Genomic DNA, 11849 nt, shown 5'->3' on the forward strand with positions numbered 1-11849 from the left:
CGTTTTCACTATGACGGACCTTTGTCACCGGATCTCCGGTGGCAACAGAGATCACTCAGACGTTCAGAACCGGGGTTAACATTATTTTACCGATGAGGTTTATAGTTACATGTTACGTGGTTACTGGATATTAGTATATTAGTTGTAGCTCTAGCTAACAATTTTGAAAATCATAGTAGTCACACATAGTTAATGTTGATTATTTCTATTGATTCATCTGTTCACTGACCAGAGTCTCAAGGAACAGTAAATAGCCTCTCATGGCATGGTTGGTTTTGACCTGGCTTTTCATTAGAAGGGGCTAGCGTTCGATCCCAAGTACAGAGTAGAAATTTATTTCTATTTGAACACGATGTTGTATGGATATTTATCCATATATATACATATTTATAATTAAATATATGCATAAATAGGCTAGCGTTCGATCCCAAGGACCGAGTAGAAATTTATTTCTATTTGAACACGATGTTGTATGGATATTTATCCATATATATACATATTTATAATTAAATATATGCATAAATATAGACATGTATTATATACACGTACAAATATATACATACACATATATTATTATTTATAGATATTTGCTTGATCCCAGCCTGTGAATAGGATCACTAACCAGAGTTTCAAGGAACATCCAGACTTATGTCTCCTTTCTTTTACAAAAGGTCCGCCTACATGGTATGGTTCCCGGAGTCATGCACGCTCTGCTACGAGCTGTCCTCCCTACTCCTGACCCATGATGTAAGTTGGTTCTAATTTGTTTCTTTTTGGTATCCTTTGGCGATGATTTAATTTGTTCTGGATTTATGAATACAGTGGAACCTCTACATCCGAACGTATCTACATCCGAATTTTCCAACATCCGAAGTAAAATTCGAGCAAATTTTTGACTCTACACCCGAATTTTATTTCGACACACGAAGTAAACATTACGCCATTGAGCGTCGAGTGCTCAGTTCTCTGTTCTTGTGTGTATCGTGTGGTTGTCCTCTGTTTGGTCTGTTATTAACAGTGCTTATTTTCTTCCTTTTCTCACATTTCCTTTTTGATTTTACCTATAATCATGGTGCCTAAGAAGCTAAGTTTCAGTACAGGAAGAAGGCAATTCTTTCATTAGAATTGAAGCAAGAAATTATAGAAAAACATGAGAGCAGTGTGCATGTGAGTGATACTGTATGGCTAAACAATATGGCCGGAATAGGCCTATGATCTCGAGGATCATCAAGCTGAAGGCAGCCATTAAAGCAAATAACCATCGAAGGGGATCACCATTATTACAAGACATCTAGAAATACCCTGGAAGAGATAGAACGCCTTTTGTTGATAGGGATAAAGGACAAAGAGATTGTTGGCAACGATCATTTGTGAGAAGGGCCAGCGTGATGAACAGAAAGAAAGGAAAAAGTGAAGCAAAGAAAACCAAGATAGCATTAAGAAGCTCTTTTAAATAAGACTTCTCTCTTTTTCTGTTTCTGTATAAACATAGCATTAACATGTTCTTTAAATAAAATCTCTCTCTCTCTCTCTCTCTCTCTCTCTCTCTCTCTCTCTCTCTCTCTCTCTCTCGTTCTTCTTCGCTGTTATAGTGTTAGATACGCCTACGTCTATTATTTTTTTTTCCGAGAGAGAGAGAGAGAGAGAGAGAGAGAGAGAGAGAGAGAGAGAGAGAGAGAGAGAGATTAAACAAAAATGTGTTTAGAGTACATATGATTTTTAACAGCGTCAACGAGTTGAAAAACAATTAAATGAAACTAAGAAAGTAATAACAGCTAATCTGAATTCCTTTATTAACTAAAACAAATATTGATACAAACACACTCGTGTGCGTATGCACAAACACACACACAGGTGCAAGAATTGCTACGCAATAAGAGAGACGGTGACTGCGATAACATACCGTAACTCGTTACTGAAAGTGATGAAAATAAAAAAATCAAAAGAAAAAAACGTAAAAAATATGAAATATAAAAAGTAAAAGAAAAAATAAATAAGCTAAGTTAGATTTAAATTTCCGTAGTGTAAGTTACGGTATGTTATCGCAGTCACCATCTCTACCTCCTCGACGATCGTGTCTCCTCGTGCGTGTGTGTGTGTTTGCGCATACGCACACGAGTGTGTTTGTATCAATATTTATTTTAGTTAATAAAGGAATTCAGATTCGCTGATATTGTTTTTTAGTTACATTTAACTGTCTTTCAACTCGTTAACGCTGTTAAAAATCATATGTACACAACACATTTTTGTTTAGTCTCTCATTTTTGTTTAATCTCTCTCTCTCTCTCTCTCTCTCTCTCTCAGAAAAAAAATAATAGACGTCTCTAACACTAACAGTGAACAAGAACAAGAGAGAGAGAGAGAGAGAGAGAGAGAGTATTTATTTAAAGAACATGTTAACACCATGTCTACCTTCTGGCCGATCGTCTGTCTCCTGGCGTAGCAAATCCTACACCTGCGTTGGCCTGTCTCTAAGGTAAAGTGGCAATAAAACACATTTTTTATTCATTATTACTTTATAATTGTCTTTTTTACATGCTTCTTTCATATTATGCAGTTATGTTATTGTTATATGTAATTATGTGTAGTCATTTATTAAGGATTTATTATGGGTTTTTAGGCTGAGGAACGAATTAAATGAATTACCATGTATTCTTATGGGAAAATTAGTTTCTACATCCGAACATTTTCTACATCCGAAGTAGGTTGTGGAACGAATTAAATTCGTATGTAGAGGTACCACTGTACATTGCTTATTGAGGAGAACGGTCTTCTCCTTCGTCTCTAATCCCCTCACTTTTTTCAGGATGATGATAAATCTCTCCGGCCTGCAAGAGCGGCTCTCCGCCCTTGGGTATCAAGATTTGGAAGGAATGCTCCATCTGGAGGACCCTATCTCCTCGGAGTGTCCTCTTTAGGGTTGGACGTCAACCCCATGGACGGGCAGGTAGGTGGTGATGAGTTTTGAGCCTTCAGCTTTGCCATTATCTGCATCACCGACCTAGGACCCTCAAAGGATCCTGATGTTCATATTACCTTGCATAAAACCGTGACTGCTAAAAGTCAGGGGTAGGGTTAAAGAGCAGATACAACACATTCTATGGCAAGCCAAGGAGCTATGACGGAGCTCAAAGATATGGTGGCGAATCGGATCCGTTCAGGAACTCGGATGTCTCCCCCTACAGCCCCAGACGCATCGAAGTAACCTCCTTCGATAAAAACAACACATAGAAATTTGCCTTACATGTCCCATATATAGATGGTACCATAACTCTGGATGGCATAGACGTCCGTCCTCTGGAGGACCTAGAATTTACTCTCAGGGACTAGAATTCCCATTCAAGGGATTCGTTCGATTGTAAGAGCATGCCTTGGTTAGGTTGGACAAGGTACCGAAGGTAACGGTAATATTTCCTAAAGAGCAGGCCCAATCTGTCTGGACCAGGATATTGTCGGTCTGGGAGTACGCTAATTCCAAGCTCACCCCACACAATGGGGCCTACGCCATATCTACAACTGCTCTCATTATTACCTTGCCTATTACGGATAGATTGACAGGTCTTACTATTCAAGCTGACAAAGAAGGTTCGGCCATGCCGGCTCTTAAAGAGACGGACCCCACCTCAGGGAGCCCCTAGCCTCGATTTATCCCACTAAGACTTTGTTTCGGATATTCACGAAGAACCAATCTCTGCCCTACCAATTCGACCTACACGCTTTGTGGTCTGCTCGGGTTAGTTGTAGGAAATACGTTCTGTCTGAGGCCTCTATCAGACATGAACCGAGCAGGCTGATAGCTTCCTCCTGATGGGGTAAAACCCTCTTCCCTCAGGAGGAGGTGAACAAGGTTCTACAAGATGATATGAGAGCAAACCAAAATTGCAGGTGAGGCGGGGCCTCACTGCCAAAAAGAAGGTCGAAGACCAAAAGCAAGCTTTCTTCAAGAAGAAGCAGAGAGTTACTCTCTACAAAACGAACCGGGGTCACTGCCATCAATAGTCAGTTACCCACTCGTCATCACAGTCTTCCTCTGATTCGACGCCTATGCATCCGAATCCCCCTCATCAGGTGGTCTACCTCACTGATTCCCCAGGTACACAGCCCAACCCCGTTTGGATGTCCTCGCCTGCATACAGCCCTAGCTCCGAACCCTCAGGTTCCTTTCGTGGACACCAGAGAGGAAGCTACAGGAGTAGAAGACAGTTCTGCTATCGAGGCGGACCTAGGAAAAAGGGGGCTTGGGGAAGGAAAGGACCTAGATTCACTCCCTCACAACGAGGTGGTCCCGGTAGGGGAGAGACTTTACCACTTTCAAGACCATTGGACCTTCGGTCCGTGGGCTCATAGCATAATCTCTAAAGGTTTGAGGTGGAAATGGCCACAAGGTCCTCCTCCTCCACCAGTGACCTTCTCCCAGAAATCCACTCCCATCCTGAAATAGTACACCACAGAGTTACTCAAGAAGAAAGCAATCAAACGGGACCGATCACCGAAGTTCCAAGGCCGCCTGTTCACAATTCCGAAGAAAGGCTTGTCGGCATTGAGAGTGGACTGGAACTTGTCAAAGCTAAACTCTTACATTCTCTGCGACAAGTTCCGGATGTTGACTATCTCTCAGGTACGGACCTTACTTCCCCGTGGGGCCGTCACCACCTCTGTCGATCTTACCGACGACTATTATCATGCTGCTCTTCTTATCTGGGTTTCCGCCTAGGCAGGAAAGCCTTTGCGCTCAAGACATGCCCTTCGGCCTCAACATTGATCCCAGGATATTCACGAAACTAGGAGAGACAGTGTTAGAACAACTCAGGACCCAAGAGATACAGATCATTGCTTATCTGGACGGTTGGCTCATTTGGGCCCGGTCAGCCATAGAAAGCAACAGAGATACGAAGGAAGTACTTCGATTTCTCGACAACCTGTGATTTCGGGTCAATCTCCAAAAGTCTCGCCTGCAACCATCAGGCCACTTAGAATGGTTAGACATTCAGTGGGACCTTTCGAAGCACACGTTGTCTCTCCCTTCCAAAAAGGTAAGAGGAATAGCTTCCAAGATCAAGAATTTTCTCAAACACAAACAGGTGTCCAGAAGAACCTTAGAAAGTATCATCGGCCTTCTTCAATTCACTTCAGTAACAGATCTCCTATTAAAAGCCAAACTCAAAGACATCAATCGAGTTTGGAGAAAGAGAGCTACAGTACCTTTAAGAAACAAGGTCTCGAAGATCCCCTCTGTCTGGAAAATGAGACTATGCCCATGGTCCGAACCGAAGAACCTCTCCAAATCGGTTCCTCTACAATTCCCACCTTCACAAGTGACATTCCATACAGCCGCGCCTCTAAGTGGGTGGGGGGATTACTCCGAACATCAGATGTTTCAGGGCTCTTGGTCACCCGCCATGAAACAGTCCCATATCAATGTTCTCGAAGCCATGGCAGTGTTCTTGACCCTGAAGAGACTCTCTCCTCCGAGGTACATCCACATCAGAGTAGTGTCGGACAGCACAGACGTAGTACACTGCGTCAACAGGGGAGGATCCAAGTCACCCAACCCAAATCGGATCCTGGTCACTATCTTCGCCTGGGCAACAGAGAAGAACTGGTTCCTGTCAGTAACTCACCTAGCGGGAGTCCAGAATGTGAGAGCGGACTCATTAGCCAGGACGAAACCACTGGAGTCAGAATGGTCTTTAGACATAATTTCATTCCGGTGGATACTCAGGAACCATTAGAAGAGGATTTACCCATTTCCCTCTGTGAATCTTCTAATGAGACTTTTACACAAACTACGTTCCTTCTGGGGGGCAGTGGTTTTAGTACCACCTCATTGGCCAAGAACAGTTGGTTTCCTCTCCTCCCCGAGTTGAAACTCTGTCCCTTCCGGATCCCGTTCCCCAAACTGACCCAAGTAATCCAAACTCACTGTGTCAGATTACTCAAGGATAGCCAAAACTCTAACTTTGTGGACTACAGGAAGTTTGCAGCTCGTAGAGATGCGAACATTGAACCGGAAAACGATATCTTCATCGAATCAGACAAAAGGGACTCGACAATTCGCCAATATGATTCGGCCGTTAACAACTAGCAGATTCCCTAAGAGTTCAGACCATACTCGTATGTCTCCGAATATAGCCATCTCTTTCTTGAGGTTCCTATTTGGCAAAGGCCTAACAGTTAGCACTTTAACCACCATCAAGTCAGCTTTGAAGAAGGTCTTCCTTGTTGGCTTTAACATTAACCTAGCTGATTCCTATTTCTCATCTATTCCAAAAACATGTGCTAGGCTTCGACCTTCGGTTCGGACACAAAAGGACTCTGGTCTCTGAACGGTGTCCTCAAAACTTGCGCCGGAGACGGACAATGAATCCTGCTCTTATATCACTCTTCTTAGGAAGACTTTATTTCTAACGGCTTTGCCCCCAGATGATGGAATATCAGAACTAGCAGCTCTCTCACGAACCCGGAAAACATAGATTTCCTCCCTTCAGCCGAAGTACTCCTTTCTCCAGACAATGCTTTCCTAGCTAAAAAATGAGGATCCGCAAATAGGTGCTCCCCTCGGAAGATTATTCTTCTTCCCCAGGATTTTTTCTCTGTGACCAGTCACTACTTTCAAGGCCTTTTTAGCTAGAACTGCCACCCGCTCGTCTGGCCCCTTGGTTATCAGGGAACAAGGAGGTACTATTTCCATTCATGGTATCAGGCAATAAATCCTCTACTACTTTAAACATACTAATCCGGAATCATTTCCCCAGGATCATGATATATGGACAGTAGATACCTCCATCAATTACTTCCAGAACAGGGACTTTGATGATTTTAAAAAATATACGGGTTGGAAATCCCCTATGGTTGTCAAACGCCACTATCTAAAGATCTTACAGGCCCTTAAAAACCCGACGATGGCAGCGGGGAGCCTTATCCCTCCCCATTAATCTCTACTTCTTCCTTTCTTCCATCTCTTCTCTTCTCCCTCCTACCCCCCACTCACACCACGTTGCCACTCTCCTGGGTAGTTCGTTAGCCCTATGATATTTGCCATGTTTAATTCCTATGGTTTAACTGTTATTGTAGTGACCGTTCCATTAATGTTTAGATATGCTTAGACATGTAAGGTTTGATGCCTTTTGCGATTCGACACTCAGTTGATTCCTTGTCGTCATAGTTATTTAGCCTTACGTTCCCTATGTCATTTGGCTAGTTGGTAATTGGACGTTTCTTACATTATTATATTATATTATTGTCGTACATGGTGATTGTATTCTCCTCATTATGTTATTACTTTATTGGGCTTGGAAGGCATTCTCTGGTACATTTTCACCGGCCGTCACAGGTCGACCCAGAAAAGGGATTTTGACGAAGGAAAAATCTATTTCTGGGGAGAGACCTGTGACGCCCGGTGAAACCCTTCCCGGTTATTTTTGTACGGACCCACCCTTTCCTTGCCAAGCCATATGTTCTTGCAGAAGGATGACCTAGAAGGCGTTCGTGTGGGTGACGGGGCGTGGTACAAGTGTGGTTTCTGGGGTCTTTGTTACGGCCCTTCCCTTTGATGAAGGAGTTATCTAATTGGAAGACAGCCTGTGAATAGTGGTTTTCACACGCCCCTGATGTATACACGACACTCACGAGGTGCTCGCGCGAGGGTAGTAACCTCTGCATTCCATGCTTTTATTTTTCTCTGGTATATTTGGAAGATTTATATCAGAAAAGGTAGAAAAAAGGACTTTTTCACCGGCCGTCACAGGTCTCTCCCCAGAAATAGATTTTTCCTTCGTCAAAATCCCTTAATGGGTGACTATTTTATTCTTGGCCTGTCTGGCAAATCTCTTTTCTTATCATGAAACATTTTTTGCAATGTGAGTCATAAAAATCTTTGCATCTCGTTTCGCAGCTTGAAAATTTTTTAAGCAGATTCTTTCGTGAAGAGAGGTATGACTGTACCTGGCACATCCAGCCAATCGATGGGTGATGAAGCGGAGAGATGCAGTAGCAGTGCCATTTTCCAGCTCTTTCCCTGAAATACTTCCTGCTGGAGGATATCGATAACACAGTAGACAAGTGGAGAAAGGAATCATAAATCTTACCCACTGAGCAGTGACCTTCAATAATCACGGCTTTTCCATATCAGCTACAGCTCTAGGACCTTTTACCACCACGAGGGGAGGAGACCAAGCTCTCACCTTTCTCCCTGAAACTGGCTATGTCAGAAACGGGAGGTAGTAGTTACTGAGGCTGCTGAATGTCTCCTCCAACTGCTGCCTGTCGAAGACATAGGGCAAGGTGTCAGTGACATGGTGCAAAATGTTGGTTGGTTAAATTCTTTCAGGGTAATTACTGCCTTTCTTTCATCAGCTCTTGTCCTCTCTTCTCTCGCTTACTACTGATGTTCCTGGCATACACTCCAGATTCTCCAAAAACCCTCATGCTCGCAAACAAAATGAAGGCAATGATGGAGGAGAATGTCCTAGAAGTCGTCAGAGTTAGATTTCCAGGCTTTTACAGCCAACGAATCAGTGAAGTTAACAGGTGTTTGTGCAGCCATCAGAAAAATTAACTTTATGCTATCAGCCGATTTCAAAGATGCTTATTTCTAAATAAATATCCATCAGCGTCAGTCTGACTGAAAGTACCTTTGCTTGATATGAGAGGGAGTCGAGTCCCAGTTCAAAGTCCTGTGCTTCGGACTGTTAACCACTCCCCAAGTGTGCACTTGAGTGTTCATGCTGGTCTTGGCTTGGACCCCCTTGAACAAGATTCACCTGCTTTGATATCTCGACAATTGGTTGATAGTCTTGTTCTCGAGGAGATGATAGATCCAGGATCTAGAGAAACTTCTTACATTTTCCACAATTGGCAGAAGTCTAGTATTGTTCCCAGGAGGCAGATGAAGTATCTGGAAATGTTGATAGATATGCCATCAGAGAGATTCTTTTCAATAGATGATCGCACCAACACTCAGTGAGGTGGTGCAACCGGTCCTTACTTCAGGGACATCTTTTGTCACTGGAGAAACTTTTGCCTTATGTCTGTCTCCATAGAGTTTGTTTCAATGATGTATAGAGTGACATTGTTCAGCAGCCTCCAATCCTCTACATCTTCAGGTTTCAGTAGAACAACAGGTGTTGGACGATCACTTGTGGTGACTGAACGATGAAAATCTCACTAAGGTACTTCAACTTGACTCTCTTCCTCTGATGTGCGGAAAGGTAGCTTGCACACCCGAAGAACCAGTCTTTCTCACAGAGTTCAGTAGAGCACACTGTATCTTTGATAAGTAACAGCACTACTAAAGTAGCCTATGTCAACTAGGAAGGAGGAACTGTCCCATCCCCTCTGTGAATTGGCGAAGCAGGCAGACAGTTGGTGTGTGCCTGTAGTAGAGCTGTCAGCAACATACATTCCAGGCAAGAGGAATGTCCTAGTGGATACGCGCAGCCTTTGGGGCTACGTGGTAGGAGCATAGTGGTCACTACTACCCTGGCTGGCAAAAAAGTTTCTTGCTCAATTGGGTTCCCCAGCAATAGACTTGTTTACCACTCGGCTGAACAAGAAACTCCAAGTGTTTTGTTCCCTTGTTCCACATCCGTCAGCAGTGATGGAACACACTTTTCAACATCTTTGCGACAATCTGGACACTTACACCTTTCCAACCTTTTATTTGATACATTGAATAATCATAGACTGTTGATGACCTCGAATGTCTGGCTAACCCTTGTCGCTTCCAACTGGCAACATGCAGAATGACCTCAGGATTTGCCTCTGCTCCTGGTTAAGGTACTGGTTGAACAACACTAGTGGCCCAACATTCTCTGTTGATTCTCTCGAAGGCCATGCTGTCACTTCATGGGTGAGTTCTATCCAGCAATTCCTCTGAGCAAAGGGCTTTTCTTGAGGTGCTACACAGAAGTTTGGATGTCTGCAAATCCTCTGCAGCTATCTACCAGGGAAAGTGGGTCGTCTTTGTGATTGGTGTTGTAAACGGGATACTTCTCTGGTCAGAGCCTTTCTGCAACTGACTGCTAATTTCCTTGTCTACTTTCACCAAGAGAAGCTCCCCTCAGCCTCTGTGGTAAAAGGTTATTGCTCAGCCTTGAGCCAATTTGTTATACTGAAAGGCTTCGGTCTCTTCTCATCATGGGAGTTGTTCATGCTTATGAGAAACTTTGAGTAGGCCTGTCCTCTAAGAGAGCTTAAGACACCCATCTTGGGACATTTTAAAGTTCTCAGCTCTCTTAAACGCATTTTATATGCACCCTTGAGAGTATCAGACAGGAATCTGACACTTAAGACTGTAATTTTTACATGCTGTAGCCTCAGCAAAAATAATAGCTGAGTTGCATGGTGTCTCCTGTGCCATTAATCATTCCTTGGTTTGGAAGAAAAACTAGCTAACCTTCCTTCTGGATTTTATGGCTAAGACCAGACCCCGTCTGTCCTCGACCCTAGGTTCGTGTCCTCCTCAATCTCCTGTATCCTAGACTTGACTAGTAAGGGCTGAAGATGCTACCCTAGAGAATCCAGTGTTACAGACCAAAGCATAAGACGTTCCTCAGGTCTGGTAGCGGGAAGAACCTGATTTCCATGAACATGGTCTTTTTTGGCTTTGTGTTACTGTCAAGTACACATACTCAAGTTCTTTGGAACCATTGAGTGGTTCATCTAAAGCAGGAGCTCACAAAGTCAGAGGGATCAGCTCCAGCCTTACCTTCAAGCAGGATCTGTCCATGCCACAAGTTCTACGGGCAAGAGTCTGAAAGTGCCAGACAACCTTCTCAGCCTAATACCTGTAGCAGTATACCCACATGTCCCTGGATACATTCTCCCTTGGATGTGTGGTAACTGCTCAACAGGTTGTGTAGCCAACTTATCTCCCTCACGGATCATGAAGCATCTCATCCTAGATAACAGTCATGATTCAAGTCCAAGAATGAAAGGTAAGGAAGTCTGGCTGTTTTTCTTTTCTTCTTCCCCTCCCTTGAGCTTCATTAGTTGGGCTGTTATGCTGCTGGACCTGACGATTGATGCAAGTGACTCAACAGAGTAGAGTTTCTTTACAATTTAGTTTGTATTGAAGTAGATCCAGAAGGATATAGATTCTCCTTAGACTGTCCACTAGTTCCTAGTTGATGCCTTGCCTAACACTTGCAACATTCCTATGCTCAGGTAGTTCAGAGCTTGTCGAAATTCATGGTTTTCACTCGTTTTCAGCACTAAAGTACATCGACATTTCCCCGGGGTCAGTAAATCAACCAGTTTCGTTATAGGAACTTCCGCTCTCCTAATCATGAATCTCCCATGAAAGGTTGAAGGTTTTTGTTATGTATAGGAACAAATCACAACTTACTGAGTCAATTTGAATTTTTCCTAACCATACAAACCTGAGACCTTTAAGTTACTTCCCTGCCTCAGCTACCCCACAATTCCTAGGTGAAAGGTCAAAGTAAAGATAGCACCACCCATCAGTCAACTGTGCTTTCCTAGCTTAAAGCTTCATAACCGTTCCACCTTTGCTGAAGAAATATTCTGTAGCTATAAAAGTTCTCGTATGTATTTTTAGGAAAATTATAAATTGATGGAAAAATTTTTATTTGGTTTTCTGTGGGATAATTTTATGAAAGAAGTCCACATGGCTGAGGACTATGAAGCATGATGTAGGAGATAATGAATGGATAAGTATTGATTTAAAAGCTCAAGATAGAGACGACTGGCGAAATCTAACCTAGACCCTTTGCGTCAGCAGGTTAGGAGGAGATGATGATGGGTTGCCTTCACTAGTATAGCTTTGTTGATTATTGCAAACCCTTTCACCTTGTTAAGGTATCCCCACTCAGAAAGATACATGTATA

The sequence above is a fragment of the Palaemon carinicauda genome, chromosome 38 (genome assembly GCF_036898095.1).
Source record: "Palaemon carinicauda isolate YSFRI2023 chromosome 38, ASM3689809v2, whole genome shotgun sequence".
Taxonomy (NCBI): Eukaryota; Metazoa; Arthropoda; class Malacostraca; order Decapoda; family Palaemonidae; genus Palaemon; species Palaemon carinicauda.